At 46.6% G+C, this 19,193-nt stretch overlaps 1 long non-coding RNA gene across 1 annotated transcript; it reads right to left on the reverse strand.

Annotated features, from left to right (window-relative positions):
• Window positions 1-4,864: 4,864 nt before the first annotated feature.
• Window positions 4,865-18,204, reverse strand: LOC116437449. Its single transcript, XR_004237305.1, has 3 exons — window positions 18,193-18,204; window positions 16,324-16,327; window positions 4,865-4,975 (listed from the first exon to the last, which is right to left on the reverse strand). It is a non-coding gene; the product is annotated as an uncharacterized LOC116437449 (long non-coding RNA).
• Between the last annotated feature and the right edge of the window lie 989 nt (window positions 18,205-19,193).

Below are 19,193 nucleotides of genomic sequence, written 5' to 3' on the forward strand. Positions count from 1 at the left end.
GGTCTGTTAATAAACTTCTTTATATTCTTTCAAGTTTGGTGCCTGCTTTGCATTTCTCCTAATTCTTATCTCACAGATGGTAAACAGTAATGAGTATCTTGGACCAAACCACTACAGGGAGGGACTATGTTAATCCCTTCTAAAAAATTGTAAATTTGTTCTCAGAAAAAACCTATGCATATGCATTGTAGTTTACTAATATGCATGATGTTAAAGGATATAACTGGGAAGTTTCTGTAAGTGTACTTGCCTCTGGCTATGAGCTAAGCACCCAGTGCTGTCCGTTTGTTTTAAATGACCTTTGTCACCTATTGTCCCTTCTTAAATTTATAAAACCCCAAAAAAGAGGAGTGGGCTTCGTTTCTCAAAGAGGGGAAGGAGGCTGCAGTTGCTGTGGGAAGAATTCACCACCACTGCAGGATTCTGTCTTCTGCTGCCTTCTACCGTGAATGGAGCTCTGCTTGTAAGAGCAGCCGTTGCACTGGTACCTTATTAACACCCTACCTCACTAAAAAAGAGCTTTCACCATTGGCTCAGGTGCCTCAGGGGAAAAACCTGGGATCCCGACCCCTTTCCCCAGCCATTTTTTTGCCATTGCTCCAAGGATTTTTGGGTAGCGGGTTGACCCTGGCTGGGTGCCAGGTGCTCACTAAGTCGTTCTACCACTGGGACAGGGGAGAGAATAAGATGGAGCACAACCAACAGGGTAAGATAAGGCAGTTTTATAACAGTAAAAGAAAGAAATAAGCAGAGATCTGAGCATACAAAAGCTAAAGAGAAAAAAAGGTCAGTGTCTACTTCCCATCAACAGCAATGTTCCGACACTTCCTGGGAAGCAGGGCTTCAGCAAGCATAATGGTTCCTCCGGGAGGCAAACATTGAAGAATCACTAATGCCCCCTAGTTCCTCCTCTCTCCTTTAGCTTATATATCTGAGCTGACGTCATATGGTATGGAATATCCCTTTGGTTAATTTGGGTCAGCTGGCCTGGTTGTGTCCCCTCCCAGGATACTGCCCACTCCCATCCCCTTTGGTTGGGGGAGGAATGTCAGAGGCATAGCGCTGCTCGACAGTAGCCAAAACATGGGTGTGTTATCAACATGCTTCCAGCTACCAATGCAAAGCACAGCACTGTGGGGGCTGTGAACTTTACCTAGGTCAGACCCAATACACTTTGCTACACTGTAACTCACACTCCCTGCCCTGCAGGGATGACCCGCGGTTTCAGCTACAGCTGCCGAGTTTCTGATACACCTCATCTACCACTCCGGGACTTTGCTCATCCCTGCCTTCCCAGCTTGCTAGTCCGAGGTTCCTGCTACAGCTCCTTTTGCTATCCAGAGGGGGCACCAGGATCAGCTCCTCCTGTGAGTTCGTAAAGGAAGCCTTTTCTCCATCCATTTCTGCTGGCTATGTCCGCCATTACCGCGTGGAGGGAGATGGCCTAAACTTGCGCCACAGTGCCCCCTGCAGCTGCTGGGGAAACATCGCACCTGCTCTGCCCAACTGGGAGCCACCAGCGCCCCTGCTGGCTGCAACCATAACTACCCCAAAGGGGAAAGTGCCTGCAGTCGAGAAGGCTGCTACTGGCTTTCTGGTTTTGTTTGTTGTCGCTGCCACTGTTGTTGTTTGTTTGCCTTGTTATACATACTAGTAAAGAACTGTTATTTCTTTTCTCATCTCTTTGTCCGAAAGCCCCTTAATTTCAAAATTATAATTCGGAGAGAAAGGAGCTAAATTTTCCATTCCAAGGGAGGCTCCTCCCTTCCTTAGCAGACACCTGTCTTTCAAACCAAGACAGAAGTATAGAATAATGGAATCAAAGAATCAGAATTATAGAATAGAGACGGGAACTTGAAAAATCATCTGGTCCAACCTTTTGTCTGAAAGGGAGTCTAAATGAGATTATCTAGCTGTAGTGGGTTGACACTGGCCAGATGCCAGGCAGCAACCAAAGCCGCTCTCTCACCCTCCTCTGCAGCTGGACAGAGGAGAGAAAATTTAACAAAGGGTTCATGGGTTGAGATAAGGACCGGGAGGGATCACTCATCAAATACCATCACAGGCAACACAGGCTTGAAATTGGAGATATGAATTGAATTTATTACTAACAAAATCAGAGCAGGATAATCAGAAGTAAAATAAAACCTTTTAAACATCTTCCCCCCACCCCTTCCTCCTTCCCAGCTCTACCTCCTACCCCAGGGGCACAAGGAGACAGGGAATGGGGGTTCATGACCCATGGTTTCTCCTTCTGCTCAGAGAGAGGATTAATTCCCCTGCTGCACCGTGGGCTCCCTACCATGGGAGACAGTTCTCCGTGAACTTTTCCAATGTGAGTTCATCTCATGAGCAACAGATCTCTGCAAACTGCTGCAATGTGAGTGCATCCTGTTACCAAATGTCCAAAATATCAGAAGAAGGCTCTGCAACACTAAAATAGGGTTAAAGAGGGCATAATTTATTCAGGCCTTAGGTACAATGAGGGATGCTCCTAGCCTTACGTGGACACGATTCTACAAGAGGGTCACTTATATACAGTTGCTACATGCATAGTACAATTCACCCATTACCATAAATCCCACCCCAAGTTCCCAGAGATTCAATCCTTTGTTTTGTCTATTGTTGCTGTGAACTGTGTTAGTCTATCACTGCATTCTTGGGCCAGATGTCTTCTTATCTTGCAGTGGTCCTTGCTGGAAGCAGCTTTCATTGGCCTTGTTTCTCTGCTAAAAGTTTCAAAGGCACAGTAAAAATTGAATTAACCCTTTTGGTATCAATTCCCTCCTTAGAAACTTTTCAAAGTTCTCAATGTCATTTGATAAGTTTTAATTCAATTTCTATCTATAGTTGCATACATCCTCATGAGATCACGATCAATTATTCTATGAGCACAGCTAACAGCAAGACTAGTAATTACTACAATTACAATTCTAATTATGATGGTTTCTAGTATTCCAGCCAGCCATCGTCTAAGGGATCATCCCCCTATTCCTTGGAGAATTTTATTGAACCAATTAGTTTCAGAGTCCTTTTGGATAGCCTTGCTGTCTTCAGCAACTTGACGCATTTTGTTGTTTCTGGAGATCTTCTGTTACATTTGGGATGCATACTGTTGGGGTTTTAGGAGTTCTCCTTCTGTTTTCTTTTTCTCAAAGAATTTTTGCCATACATGTTGCCGGGGGACAAATTACTGGGTGCTTAAGAAAAACAAAAGACCTGGCCACAGAGGGAGGGGCGCATCTGGCTACTCTCTTTCACCTTAGCTTGTGGGCTGTTAGTTCCTGGCATTTGGATGGAGTGAGAGGCTGGAAGGAATTCGTCAGCACTGGAGACTTCTGCTTTTTCAGCTGCCTTCCTTCTACCAGAGAAACCCCAGGATTTCCAAGCCCGCCTTTCCCTGCCCCTCTGGGAGCCAGGCTGCGGCCGCCCTGTCCCTGCCATTGCTTCGAGCCTTCACTACTTTGTAGCCCCGCACGCCCTACCTGCCGAGACCTCCAGGGGTTCCCACCGCGGGTCTGGAGTTCGATACATGTCGTCTGCCACCCGGGATTTGTGTTCGTCCCTGCTGTTCCAGCCTGCTGTCCCCGAGGGTCTGGCTTCACAGCGGGATCGGCTGCCCAGGTGTTTGTGAAGCCTTTGTTCCATCTCTTCCCGGGATCCCAGGCCACCATTGCCGTGTGCTCCCCAAGCTCGCTCTGAAGCCCCCCCTGCAGCTACGGGGGAACCATCGCACCTTCCCTGCTCACCGGGAGCCGCCAGCGCCCCTGCTGGCTGCGACAGTAACTGCACGCAAGGGGAAAGGGCCTGACAGCCAAGAAGGCTGGCACTGGGTTTGTGGTTCTGTTTGCTGTTACTGCCATAGTTGTTGCTGTTTGTTTGCCTTGTTATATACATATATATATAATAGAAAAGAACTGTTATTCCTGTTCCTCATATCTTTGCCTGAAAGCCCCTTAATTTCAAAATTATAATAATTCGGAGGGAAGGGGGTTGCAATTTTTTTTCTTCCATTTCAAGGGAGACTCCTGCCTTCCTTGGCAGACACCTGTCTTTCAAACCAAGACAATACACAACAGTGTTCTCTATCCAATTTTAAATACCCACAAAGCCCTTGTTCTTTGGCCAGCAATAGAACTAAGGCCAGTCTGTTTTGTAATGTCAATTTAGTATTTGTCTGTACTTACCTATTTATGATTTGAAATCTCTTTTCTGTAGCTTCAGATAGTTTCCTTACTTGGCAAGTGAGGTTATCTAACAAAATTATGTTTTCTAGTGTCATGGCTCCTGGTAAAAGTCTGTAGGGCCTATTATTCAAACTGTGTGGAAGCTGAAGGCCCTGTTCATTCATCCTTGGTGTCTCATTTTACCTTACTCCAATATTGGGCTTTTATGGGGCTTTGTATTGGGTCTGACTGAGGTGAAGTTCACACCCCCCACAGTGCTGTGCTTTGCATTAGTAGCTGGAAGCATGTTGATAACACACCCATGTTTTGGCTACTGTCGAGCAGCGCTATGCCTCTGACATTCCTCCCCCAACCAAAGGGATGGGAGTGGGCAATATCCTGGGAGGGGACACAACCAGGCCAGCTGACCCAAATTAACCAAAGGGATATTCCATACCATATGACGTCAGCTCAGATATATAAGCTAAGGGAGAGAGGAGGAACTAGGGGGCATTAGTGATTCTTCAATGTTTGCCTCCCGGAGGAACCATTACGCTTGCTGAAGCCCTGCTTCCCAGGGAGTGTCGGAACATTGCTGTTGATGGGAAGTAGAGATTTACTTTTTTTTCCCCCTTAGCTTATGCACATGCAGACTCTCACTTATTTCTTTCCTTTCACTGTAATAAAACTCCCTCATCTCACCCGCTGATTGTTCTCCATCTTATTCTCTCCCCTGTCCCAGTGGGAAAGGGAGTGACAGAGCGGCTTAGTGGGCACCTGGCACCCAGCCAAGGTCAACCCGCTACAGGCTTCTTCTCCAAGTTGGGCATAAGGTTAATAACTCTAAGGTAACTTGCTGGGTGGTTGGTCCAAGCAGGAGTTGGATGGCCCAATATCCGTCTGAAGTAGCCCAGGCAGTGTAACCTGAGGAAGGAACTTCCAGAGATTTAACACAATTTAAAGGTTGGTTACTGCACTTTAGAACTAATTTGGCCATCCAGCTTATGGTGCTAGTGGGACTTTCATTATTTTGTTTTTCTCCACACCTCCATTGGCTTTTATTTAGGTTATACATAGGTGATTCCCCAATCCAGACACCACTTTACCTTCCCCAAGTTTTTCCATTGTCCTTCTAAGGGCTTTGTCCAGGTACAAGGATTGCTTCAGAGAGTTTGACACTCTGGCAAGTCTGAAACATTTTGTTTATGATTTTTTATTAACATGTAAATCTAGCAACCTGGCTGCCTGGCCTCCTGAGACTGCTAAGGCAAAATACAGAAAATGTTGGTTGAGACCATGGGACCCTGTTGGACACTCCTTACCTCCTTTTTTCCCAGAAATAATTCTCCTGTCCTCCAGGCTATCGGATCCTCAAGAATACCGTCTCCTTGTTACCTACATCTCTCTTTCTCATCCAAATGGTTGGTGATGTTGGCTTTTGCTATTGCATTATATTGCATTCCACAAGGAATAGGTTCCCCTACTAAACCAGGGATAGGCATGTCGCTGTTATTCCCCAGAGAATGGCAAATCACGACACAAGTCCAGGTTGCAAGGTATGGCCAAGGCGACCTCGTTTAATCACCTATAAGCTTTATAGCATGGTTCACAAAAGAGAAATTACATGATTGGCCTATTGGCCCACCACCTCCGGAGGTGATAGGTTGAGCAGTAAGACACCCATTTCCAAATATTATTCTTACAAGACAGAAAACAATTATAATGTTCTCATAACAACCTGCAGGTGCAGAAATTGTTTACATTCTTACAAACTGTTGTCCATCCAGTTCTCATGAGAACGAAAGCTTTCACAGAGAAGCTGTGACAAGCTGTGAGAAGCTGTGAGAAGCTGTGAGAAGCTGGATTTCTCTAACTGCTTTCTTATGAGAAAGCAAAGTCTCATAGGAAAATTCCTCTGTCAGGCCCTGCTAGCATCTACATAGGCAGGCAGGCCGTAATGCTGGACAGATTGTGCATCTTACCTTGAATTAAAGTCAATATTAAGTTTTATTAAACCCTCACCACCTAAAGACAAAAGATTCCCATAAACATTAGCCTATACATTTCACTACTTGTCTACAGATATCTTTGAAACTTTCAGCTGCAGAGGTCCGGTGTTTTCCACTGTCCACTCTGAATTGAGAGCCTTCTTAATTCTGGTGCGATGAAACTAGGAATGAAACCCTTTACTTTCACTTTCACTGCCATTCTTGTAGTCACCAGAACTAGATAAGGTCTTTTCCACTGTTTCTGATGTATACTTGATCTCCGGGGTAAAATGAATGAACTGGGGTCTAGGGTAAGAAAGATAAACCTTCTAATTAATTTCCCCAACAAAATTGCTTACCAAGTCACTGTAGCATTTTAAATACTAAATGAGGTCCTTGTCTTGGGGTGACTTTATGATGTGTATCCCCTATCACTGCTCTATGCCCAAGAAATTAATTTTGTGCCTTTCTCTGCCTGTAAACTGAGCCTGAGAGGGGGGAGAGGAAAAAAAGCCGAGCAAACTCTTCAAAGCAGTTGTTCAAGGACACAGAGATATACAGAGACTCCTCTGCATTCTTCTGTGGCAGCGAGAGAGCGGAGAAGTGCCCTGCTTTCTTTTCAGCCAGCTTTCAGCTACTTTTCTCTGGAGGGAGATGGAGAGTTGAACTTTGTTTTCCTGGGACTTTGGGTTTTTCCCTTCTTCTTTTTCCTGGACTGTTTCAACATCAGAACACCTCAGGAGAGTTCTCTACCGAGGCCCTGAGGTGGGCCCACAACCCAGCTCCAAGGAGGGGGAGAAAGAGCTACGGAAGGACTCTGAAATTTTCCCAGGTTTCTCTCCACAGCGAGAGGTTTTATTATTTAGCATTATTATCCTTTTCCTGTGTGTTTGTTAAATAAATAGTTTTTATCTCTTTCACTTTCCTCTGAGGAAAATTTATTTTTTCCTGAACCTAGTGGGGGAGGGCTGGTTGTGACCTGCCTTCTATCAGAGGATATTTTCCTCCAAATTTGTCCAAACCGGCACAGTCCTCTATCAGGTGATCTCCCTATAGGCACTCCAAACCTTGATGACTTCCCTAGCCTTGTTGGTGCGGCAGGGAAAAGCTTCTGGCCACCTGGAAAAAGGTATCTACCAACACTAGGAGATACTTGTATACTTGCTGATGTGGTAGCTCAGAAAACTCAATTTACCAGTAATCTCCAGTAGTGTTTCCTCTTTTGGTGATACCTGGAGGCAGTCCTTTTAAATTCAAAGGGTTTTGTCCCGGTTTGAGACAAATTCAGAGGAATGTCTGAAATGAATGTCCTCTTGTCTTGGTTTGAAAGACAGGTGTCTGCTAAGGAAGGCAGAAGCCCCCTTTGGAATGGCAGATGCAACCCCCCTTCACTCCAAGTTATTATAATTTTGAAATCAAGGGGCTTTTAGGCAAAGATGTGGGAAATAGGAATAACAGTTCTTTACTATTATATATCTATATGTGAATAACCAGTCAAACAAACAACAATAACTATGGCAGTAACAGCAAACAATCACAAACCCAGTCCCAGCCTTCTCGGCTGTCAGACCCTTTCCCCTGGGGTGCAGTTCCGCTCTCAGCCGGCAGGGGCGCTGGCGGCTCCCGATGATCAGGGCAGGTGCGATGGTTCCCCCGCGGCTGCAGGGGGCGCTCCGGAGCGAGCTCGGGGAGCACGCGGCAATGGTGGCCTGGGATCCCGGGAAGGATGGAACAAAGAAGCTTCACAAACCCCTGGGCAGCCGATCCCGCTGTGAAGCCGGACCCTCGGGGACAGCAGGCTGGAACAGCAGGCTGGAACGGCAGGGACGAGCACAAATCCCGGGTGGCAGATGCAATATATCCAAACGGGGAACCCCCCGGAGGTCTGGGCAGGCAGGGCGAGCAGGGCTACAAAGTAGCGAAGGCTCGAAGCAATGGCAGGGCAGGGCGGCCACAGCCCGGCTCCTAGCGGGGCAGGGAAGGCGGGCTTTGGGATCCCGGGGCTTCTCCAGCAGAAGGAAAAAAAGCAGCCAAAGAAAACAGCCTCCCTGCCAGCCACACACTCAGGTGAAACAAAGGAGAAGCCAGCTCTTTTGTTTTTCTTAAGTATCCAGCCATTTGCTCCCCTAGCAACATGTATGGGCAAAATTCCTTTAACAGAAGAAAAACTAGGAGATCTCCTAAAACCCCAACACCTCTGATAGAAGGCAGGTTACAGCCACCATCCCCCACCAGGTTCAGAAAGAATTTTCCTCGGAGGAAAGTGAAAAAAAAAGTTATTTATTTAACAAGCAGAGTGCACGCAGGCATGGGGAAAAAAAGAGAATAATGCTAAATAATAAAACCTCTCACTGTGGAGAGAACCTGGTAAAATTCAAAGTCCTTGTGGATGTGGCTCTCTCCTCTCCGGAGCTAGGGTTAGGCGTTGGCCCCTCTGGGCGGCTGTGTAGGGCCTCCTGGATGATGTTCTGGTGTTGCTGAACAGTCCAGAAGAAAAGAAGAAGAAGCCAAAGTCCCAGGGCTCCATATTTTAGCTAACGAACAAGAAGCTAGCTAAAAAGCAAAGGGAATGTAACTCTCTTCCCTGCTGCAGAAGCTGAGAGCTGAGAAGTGAGTGAACAAGTTATTTGTGTTTTGAACACAGTGCTGAAGGAATTCCACCAGCTCTCCCCCCTCACCTGGATCTAGCTTTAAAGGCACAGAAGTCATGTCTGGCATAGGGCAGATCATAGGGAATACAGTATCATACAGTCACCTCAGGACAGGTTTTTTTTAAACAGACTTGACAATTCTTGTCATACAGAAGCTAAGTATCTGAATCTATAGACTAGTTACTGTAACACTGATTTCCCAGTGAGTTTTCTCCTTTGCAATTTGTAACACCAGTTGTGGTGGGACTATAACCTGATTGTTGGGAGTCTCTATTCATCCACCCTCTTTATTTTGGGCTTTTAGATAATTAGCTAAGTTTAAATCTGCCTGACTATACCCAGGATTAACTTCTGGAAGTAAAGTAGCTTTCTCAGGTATTAATGCCAGGAAACCTTGTTGTGCAACCTCTCGTGCAGTATCACTGCTAGTCTATTTCCCACATGAATTTGGGAATTCCCACATTGGTGTGCTAATTGGAGATCCCTGCATTGTTAAAAGACCTCTTTCTTTTCATACAGCTCTATGGGCATGAACAATGCTAAAAGCATATTTTGAATCAGTCCACATATATCTACCCTTTGTCCTGCTGCCAATTCCAGGGCCTTTCATGATGCTGTGAGCTCTGCCCTTTGTGCTGAGGTGTCCACCGGCAGTGGTGCAGCTTTTATTACCTTGGGTATCATGACTACTGCATAGCCAGCTCCTCATTTTCCATCTTCCACCAAGTTACTTCCATCTGTAAAGAATTCTATCTCTGGATCTTTAATGGGTGCATCTTGTAGGTCTGGTCAGCTTCCATCTGTAAGCAATCATGGGTTATTTGCTCTTCTCCTTGCATTGGGGTGTTTAGGAATTGGGCTGGATTTACCACTGTGGTTACTTTCAACTCCACATCTTGTTCTATCAAAGCAGTCAGATATTTCAGCATACAGCTCACGCAAAGCCAATATCCACCTCATTTTGGCCTAATACAGTGGTTATGGTGTGTGAGGTGTATATTATTATCTTTTGTCCCAAAGTCAATTTCCTGGCCTCTTGGATGAGGAGAACAGTTGCTGCTAGAGGCAACAGGCATCCCTGGCTAACATTGTTGGGTTGTTTTGCAAAGTACCCCACAGACCTCTTGAAGTCCCCTACCTTCTGAGCCAGAACTCCAAGGGCTAGGTGTCGTCGTTCATGTACAAAAAGTTCAAAGGGCTTTGTTAGACATCAGGGCTGTCTTTAAGTTACAGATCTCATGTTCACTCTTAGGTCTTCTGAGGTCCCCTTAATTCAAGACCATTGAGACCATCCCTCCCAAGAATGCTGTTAAAACTTGGGCAGTCATAAGTTAGGGTACCTGGCAGATGGCCTCTTTTCTGTCCATTCCCAATTTCCACTGCCTTGGAATTATTTCAAACCCTTGGTAGGTAACTTGCTGTTTCATGATTTGAGCTTTTTTCTGAGGTACTTTGTAGCCTCCTTGGCTGGGGAAATTTAGAAGACTTACAGTCAATTCCATGAACTTTTCATTAGTTTCAGTTGCTAGTAAGATGTCATCAACCTACTGCAGGACCAATTGTCTGGTTTGGGACAAACTGGAGGAAACGTCCGAGATGAACGTCCTCTGATAGAAGGCAGGTTTCAGCAGCCCCTCCCCCACCAGGTTTGGAAAGAATTTTTCTCAGAGGAAAGTGAAAAAAAAGCTGTTTATTTAACAAGCAGGGTGCACGCGGGTACCAAAAAGAATGAATGATGTTAAATAATAAAACCTCTTGCTGTGGAGAAGACCTGGGTAGATTCAGAGTTCTTTGTAGGTGTGGCTCTGCCCTCTCCAGGGCTAGGGTTCGGCGTGGGCCCCTCTGGGCCTCGGTGTGGGCCTCTTGGTGATGGTGATCCAGACTGGAGTAGAGCTGAAACAGTTCCAGGAAAAAAAGTTCTTGCCTCAGCTAGCAGGCTGGCTAAAAAGCAAAGAATTTTAACTCTCCGTCTCTCTCCTGAGAAAAGGAGCCGAAAGCTGGGGAAAAGCAGGAAAAGTTCTTTCCTCAGCTCTGCCACAGCGAGAACGCAGGGGAGTGTATGTGTCCTTGAACACAAAACCACTCTGAAGAATTCGCTCGGCTTCTCTCCCCCCTCTCCTGGACCCAGTTTAAAGGCACAGAAAGGCACAAGATTCATGTCTAGGCATAGAGCAGGTGATAGGGGATACAGCATCATAAAGTCACCCCAAGACACCAATCCTTTGGGATTCTTCCTCTTTCAAATCTCTAATTCTTTTGCCAATTGATTCCCAAGAATTGGTGGGCTATATTTTTTTTAAAAACCTTGTGGTAATACATTCCAGGTAAGCTGAGTCTTCTGACCTGTTCTGGGATTTTCCCATTCAAAGGCAAAAATGCTCTAACTTTACTTATTGAGAGATATCCAAAAGAAGGCATCCTTCAGATTTATTACTGTAAACCATTGATGACATTCTGTTCACTGGCAAAATGAATGTGTTATATTCTGATTCACATTCTATCATTAATCCCAATTCCCTGAAATTCCCTATTAGACTCTGGATTCCCCTTCTAGCTTCTAATTTTGAAGGATATTGTTTCTGCTTTACTGGTTTCGATCCAGGTTTTAGGGTAACCCTTACAGTCTGATCTGGCCGGGACCGTCCTAAAGTTCCACTGGTCCAAACCAAGGATGTTACTCCATTTTCTATGGCTTCCGGTATTCCTCCAGAATTGTCTGGTTCTGGTATTCCCTGCAACATAAAAATTCTTGCCTCAATGGCTTTTAATCTCATATACCAAAAATTGTACTTCTCCATCTTTATAATCCAGGAACAGGTCACTTCCCAAAAGAGGAATCAAACACTCTGGTGAGTTATTTATCTTTTGCCAAATTTAAAATTAATAGGGTTAAAGAATACTAATTTCCCTGCTTTTCCTGTTGCACCAATGTCCCGGTTTGAGACAAATTCGGAGGAACATCTGAAATGAACGTCCTCTTGATGCCTTTTCCTGGTCTTAAAATCAAGAGTCATACACGGTTAGAAGGGAAAAAGGGATTTTACCTTTGTATTTATTTTAAGGATCCTTAGGTGCACTATGTCCAGGTCGAATGCACCAGAATGCACACCGCAATGCATACCCCACAAAAGATCGGGTATAACATTATAGGTCTTACTAATTAGCATATCTATCAAAAATTCCCCAATGAGAGGCTCGAATGAGCCCCCCTCCCCAAGGAACCATCCCCTGGATGGTTCTATCTTAGTTTACAAAATGTGTTCTGGAGGGGACCTTGGGGTCTGGGGCACACTGATCCCTAACTACGAAGCTTCTAAAATGTTTAGTCTCCTAGCTTAACAAACAAGTCCAAGAATGTAGGCAAAAAGCACTAAGAATACAGAAGTTGTAAAAAGGTATAAAAGGGGTATAAAAGAAAAGGCAAAAAATCATCATTGCATCACTCTGATAGAAGGCAGGTTACAGCCACCCCTCCTCCACCAGGTTTGGAAAGAATTTTTCTCGGAGGAAAGTGAAAGGGAAAAAAACTATTTATTTAACAAGTAAAGCGCACGCAAGCGCAGGAAAAGAGTACTGCTAAATAATAAAACCTCTCACTGTGGAGAGAACCTTGTAAATTTCAGAGTCCTTTCTGTGGATGTGGTCTCTCTCTTCGAAGCTGGCTGAAGCTGGCCATTTGGCGTGGGCCCCTCCAGGCCAACCAGTGCAGGGTCTCCCAGTGTGTTCTGGTATTGTTCAACAGTCCAGAAGAGGAGAAGAAACCGAAGTCTCAGGGAAGCAAAGGAGTTTAACTCTCCATCTCTCTCTTCCGAGAAAAGGAGCCAAGAGCCGGGAAAAGCAGGAAGGTGCTTGCCTCCTCTCTGCAGCAGTAGCAGCTACGTCTGTGTCCTTGAACACAAAACTGCTTTGAAAAGTTCACCTGGCTTTTTTTTCTTTCTTTCTTGTGATAAATATGTGACAAATCCAGGAACTCCATTTTGCCAATCACAAAATTTTATTAATTAATAAGCAAGCAAGGCAGAGGCAAATACAGCACTGGGCGGCAGGGGAGTCTCCGCTCCACCAACTGCCGCACCTTCTGCCAGTTCCAGTTCCTTCTTATACAGTTTCTTTTCCGGTTGAAGTGTCTCTTCTATGGTATTCTGCGCATGTGTGACTTGTTGCTAGGGGGTCTTTTTTCCTCTTGGTGGTCGCAGGATGAAGGTTAGTAGTCATCCTCCGGTGTCTTTTGGTTGACCCCTCCTTATATGGTCATTATGCTCAAGGTCCTGGAACTAAAAGCTGATTAAGCAAGTACAGATAGGGATTAGGCAAGCACATATTTGTCTCTGGCTCTTATCTAGATCTAGGCAGCTGGTTTCCTGCAACTTGATATTTAGTGAACAAAACATTCTGTATCCTTCACACTCTGACCCAGTTTTAAAGGCACAGAAAGGCACAGGATTCATGTCTGGGCATAGAGCAGGTGATAGGGGATACACATCATAAAGTCACCCCAAGACAACCAACAACATTTACAATTCCTTAATTTTTTTGGTTCATATTTAGCTCCAGTGTCTAATAAAAGATAATTTTCTCTTTTCTCCTTCCTCAGCTGTATGGTAACCACGGATTCAGGAGTGGTTCCTGTCAGTCTTGATGTAGGGGTAGCTTTCCTACCTCCACCCCCTTTAACTTCTGGGGACCTTGGTCTCCAAAACCTTTACAATATGCACACTGATTTCAGCTTCAATCCTCCCTGGAATGACCTACATCTTTCTCTACTTTCCTTTTCCAGCTCCCATTTTCTTTTTCTTCCCTTTTCTTTTCCTAATGGATCCCGCTCTTCGGGTCTCCTGTCAGATTATTTAGTGAAGAGAGATGGGACTATGCAATTACACAGGATTTATTGCTTAAAATAACACATAAGACATCAGTCTCAAGGCGTGAGATTTGCAATAAATCAGAATAATTGTTCCGGTTTGGCCAAATTTAGAAACATATCCTCTGAGAGAAAGCACAACCACTCCTCCCCCACCAGGTTCGGGGAAAAAAATAAATTTTCCTTGAAGGAAAGTGAAGGAGATAAAACTATTTATTTACCAAACACACAGGAAAAGGAAAATAATGCTAAATAATAAAATCTCTCGCTGTGGAGAAAAAACCTGGGAAAAAGTGTTAGAGTCCTCCCTTTGGTCTCCTCAGAGCTGGGGCTTGGCCCAGGGCCAGGCCCTCTGTGCCCTGTGGAAAGTCCTCCTGATGTGCTCTGAGGTTGAAAGCAGTCCAGTAGAAAAGGGAGAAAATCTGAAATTCCAGGGAAGGAAAAGCAAAGTTCAACTCTCAGTTTCTCTCTGGAGAAAAGGAAACTGAAAAAAACTGGCCAAAAGCTGACTGGAAAGCAGCAAGCTGGGTGCCTCCTCCCTCCTCTGCGGGAGCTGGGAAAAACAGCTATCTCTGTGTGACCTTGAACAAGCTGCAAACTGCTTTGAAAAAGTTTTGCTCAGTTTTTCCTTCCCCCTCTCAGGCTCAGATTAGAGGCATAGAAAGGCACAAAGTTAATTTCTGGGCATAGAGCAGCGACATGGGATACACATCATAAGGTCACCCCAGGACATTCCACCCCTTATCCCATATCGTTGGCTCAATGCCCAAACTAATATATTCTAACTCTACACACACACATCAGTACATACATATATGTATACACAGCTATGTACAAACAGTGACCCTCAGCAAGCAGGGGTATACTGGCATTTCACATTACAGGTGATTTTCACACAACAATCAGATCTCCCTGTGGTACACAATGCGTTGTTCCATCTTTCTGCATTACCCACCATGTGAAACCAGGTCCCTGAGCAAAGACAAACCCATGGATGGGTTTGTCTGTACTCAAGGCAGAATTCATCCACACAGTCTTTCCTAACAGACCTCTGACATGCACTACTGGGACCTTATCTCCATCTACTGTATGCAGGGATTCAGATTGGGCTGGACCAGCTCTATTGGTGGAACCTCGGGTGTTAACTAACCAGGTGGCCTTTGCTAGATACTGTTCCCAATTCTTGAGAGTACCCCCTCCCAGTGCCTTCAAAACGGTTTTCAACAATCCATTGCACCGTGTTGGGGTTTTAGTTTAGTCCTAGTTTGGTTTTTCTTCTGTTAAAGGAATTTTTCCCCCCCTATACATGTTGCTAAGGGAACAAATCGCTGATCGCTGAGTGCTTGAGGAAAGACAAAGGACCTGGCTGCTCTTTTTGTTTCTCCTGGGGGTGTGGGCAGTTGGGTCTCCTCGTTCGGACAGAGAGGAGTCAGCTTGCTTCGGCCGGTTTTCCTTGTGCTGGAAAGCCCCAGGATCCCAAAGCCGCCTTCCCTGCCCCGCTGGAGGCAGGCTGTGGCCGCCCTGCCCTGCCGCTGCTTCGAGCCTTCACTACGTTGTAGCCCCGCACGCCCTGCCTGCCCAGACCTCCGGGGGGTTCCCTGTTTGGATACATCGCGTCTGCCACCGGGGATTTGTGCTCGTCCCTGCTGCTCCAGCCTGCCGTTCCAGCCTGCTTTTCCTGAGGGTCTGGCCAGGCACCGGGGCCAGCTGCCCAGGGATTTGTGAAGCCTTTGTTCCATCCTTCCCCGGGACCCCAGGCCACCGGTGCCGCGTACTCCCTGAGCTCGCTCCGGAGCGCCCCCTGCAGCCGCGGGGGAACCATCGCACCTGCCCTGCTCACCGGGAGCCGCCAGCGCCCCTGCCGGCTGCAAGCAGAACTGCACCCCAGGGGAAAAGGGCCCAACAGCCGAGAAGGCTGGGACTGGGTTTGTGATTGTTCGCTATTACTGCCATTGTTATTGTTGTTTGTTTGCCTTGTTATATATATAATAGTAAAGAACTGTTATTCCTATTTCCCACATCTTTGCCTCAAAGCCCTTGATTTAAAAATTATAATATATCGGAGGGAAGAGAGTTGCATCTGCCATTCCAAGGGAGGTTTCTGCCTTCCTTAGCAGACACCTGTCTTTCAACCCAAGACACACCGTTCCACTTTGCATCCAGCTGGTGCATGGTAAGGGATATGATACACCCACTCAATGCCATGTTCTCTAGCCCAGGTGTTAATAAGGCTATTCTTAAAATGAGTCCTGTTGTCAGATTCAATTCTCTCAGGGGTGCCATGCCTCCACTGGACTTGCTTCTCAAGCCCCAGGATGGTGTTTCGGGCTGTAGCATGAGACACAGGGTAGGTCTCCAACCATCCAGTGGTGGCATCTACCATCGTGAGCACATAGCGCTTGCCTTGGCGGGTTTGAGGCAGTGTGCTGTAATCAATCTGCCAGGCCTCCCCATACTTGTATTTGGACCATCGCCCACCATACCACAGAGGCTTCACCCGCTTGGCCTGTTTGATCGCAGCGCATGTCTCACAGTCGTGGATAACCTGGGAGATACTGTCCATGGTTAGATCCACCCCTCGATCTCGTGCCCACCTATAGGTGGCATCTCTGCCTTGATGACCTGAGGCATCATGGGCCCATTGAGCTAAGAACAACTCTCCTTTGTGTTTCCAGTCTAAGTCTACCTGTGACACATCTATCTTTGCAGCCTGATCTACCTGCTTGTTGTTTTGGTGTTCCTCATTAGCCCTACTCTTGGGGACATGGGCATCTACATGGCGGACTTTCACAACCAGCTTTCTTACTCGGGCAGCAATGTCTTTCCACTCTTCAGCAGCCCAGACTGGTTTTCCCCTACGCTGCCAATTAGCTTTTTCCCACTTTTCCAGCCATCCCTACAGAGCATTGGCTACCATCCATGAATCAGTGTAGAGGTAGAGCTTTGGCCACTTCTCTCTTTCAGCAATGTCCAGGGCTAGTTGAACAGCTTTGAGTTCAGCGACTTGGCTTGATCCACCTTCTCCTACAGTAGCTTCTGCAACCCGTCGTGTGGGACTTCATATGGCTGCTTTCCACTTTCGTTTCATCCCTATGATGCGACAAGAACCGTCGGTGAAAAGAGCGTAGCGTGTGTCTTCTGATGGCAGTTGGTTGTATGGTGGAGCTTCTTCAGCACGTATCACTTGTTCTTGTTCCTCTTCATCAGTGAGACCAAAGTTTTCACCTTCAGGCCAATTTGTGATTATTTCCAAAATCCCCGGGCGATTCAGTTTTCCGATACGGGCGTGCTGTGTGATGAGAGCAATCCATTTGCTCCATGTGGCATTGGTGTCATGGCGGGTAGAGGGAACCTTTGCTTTGAACATCCACCCCAACACTGGTAGTCGGGGTGCCAGGAGGAGTTGCGCTTCAGTGTCAATTACCTCTGAGGCGGCTTGGATTCCTTCATAGGCTGCCAAGATTTCCTTCTCTGTTGGGGTGTAGTTGATTTCAGACCCTCTGTAGCTTCGGTTCCAGAATCCCAGTGGTTGACCCCAAGTCTCACCAGACACCTTCTGCCAAAGGCTCCAGGAGAGGACATGGCTCCCGGCTGCAGAGTAGAGCACGTTCTTCACTTTGGGTCCTCTCCTGACTGGGCCAAGGGCTACGGCATGAGCGATTTCCTGCTTGATCTGGGCAAAAGCTTGTGGCTGTTCAGGGCCCCAATGGAAATCGTTCTTCTTGCGGGTAACCAGGCAAAGAGGACTCACAATCTGGCTATACTCAGGAATGTGCATCCTCCAAAAGCCTATGGCACCCAGGAAAGCTTGCGTTTCCTTCTTGTTGGTTGGTGGAGTCATTGCTGTGATCTTTTTGACAACCTCAGTGGGAATCTGATGCCATCCATCTTGCCACTACTCCCAGGAACTGGATCTCTCGGGCAGGTCCTTTGACTTTGCTCTTCTTGATGGCGAAACCAGCTTCCAGGAGAATCCGGATAACTTTCTCTCCTTTCTCAAACACTTCTGTTGCGGTGTTCCCCCACACAATGATGTTGTCAATGTACTGCAAATGTTCTGGAGCCTCACCCTTTTCTAATGCAGTCTGGATCAGTCCATGGCAGATGGTGGGACTGTGCTTCTACCCCTGGGGCAGTTGGTTCCAGGTGTACTGCACACCCCTCCAGGTGAAGGCAAGCTGAGGCCTGCACTCTGCTGCCAGAGGAATGGTGAAGAATGCATTAGCAATGTCAATAGTGGCATACCACTTCGCTGCTTTGGACTCCAACTCGTACTGGAGCTCCAACATGTCCGGCACAGCAGCGCTCAATGGTGGAGTCACTTCATTCAAGGCACGATAGTCCACAGTCAACCTCCATTCTCCTTCAGATTTGCGCAAAGGCCAAATGGGACTATTGAAGGGTGAGTGGGTCTTGCTGACCACCCCTTGACTCTCCAGCTCACGGATCATCTTGTGGATGGGAATCACAGCATCTCGAGTTGTCCGGTACTGTCGGCGATGCCCTGTCGAGGTAGCAATTCGTACTCTTTGTTCTTCCACCTTCAGAAGGCCTACTGCAGACGGGTTCTCTGATAGTCCAGGCAAAGTGTTCAATTGCTTAATTCCCTCTGTCTCCACAGCAGCTATTCCAAAAGCCCACTTGAGTCCCTTTGGGTCTCTGAAATACATGTTCAGGAGGAAGTCTATGCCCAAAATGCACGGGGCCTCTGGGCCAGTCACAATGAGATGTCTCTTCCACTCATTTTCAGTCAGGCTCACCTCAGCTTCCACCAGGGTCAAATCTTGTGATCCACCTGTTACACCAGAAATAAAAACAGATTCTACCTCCACATGTTGCGATGGGATTATTGTACACTGCGCACCAGTGTCAGCCAAGGCATCATATTTTTGTGGTTCTGATGCAGCAGGCCAACGAATCCACACAGTCCAAAAAACACGGTTTTCCCTGACCTCTACCTGGCTAGAGGCAGGGCCCTTCTATGCCTGGTTATCCTTCTTTCCCTGGGCTTGCATCTTAGAGGTTCCTCCATGGGAATCGGACATGCCATTGTCTTTTCCATCATTTCCGGCAGTTTGGCTACAGGCAACTGGAGCTACTTCCTTTTTGGTAGAACTTCCTTTCTGAGACTTGCACTCCTTCAATTCACTCACTCGTGCTGCCAGAGCAGAAGTGGGTTGTCCACCCCACCTCCTCATGTCTTCCCCACTGTCACACAGGAATTTCCACAGCTCACTTCGTGGGATGTACCTTCTCTCTGGGGAACGTCCATGGAGAAGGCACTCTTTAATCCCCTGGAGACTCTCCTCCACCTTATCTTCCATTTTCTGCATATGTGTTTCCACAGCTGAGATTCTTGCATGTGTTGGGTCATGCACAGAGTCTGCATATGCTCGGAGCTTCACTGCCGTATCCTGCATGGTCTCATTCGCACCGTAGTCCGGTTTCATTATTGCTAAAGAAGAAGGGTATTCTTTTGGCCCAAGTTGTATGAGTTTTCGCCACATATATGGAATAACTCTGGTCC

Source organism: Corvus moneduloides, chromosome W, assembly GCF_009650955.1.
Source record: "Corvus moneduloides isolate bCorMon1 chromosome W, bCorMon1.pri, whole genome shotgun sequence".
In the NCBI taxonomy this organism is placed as follows: Eukaryota; Metazoa; Chordata; class Aves; order Passeriformes; family Corvidae; genus Corvus; species Corvus moneduloides.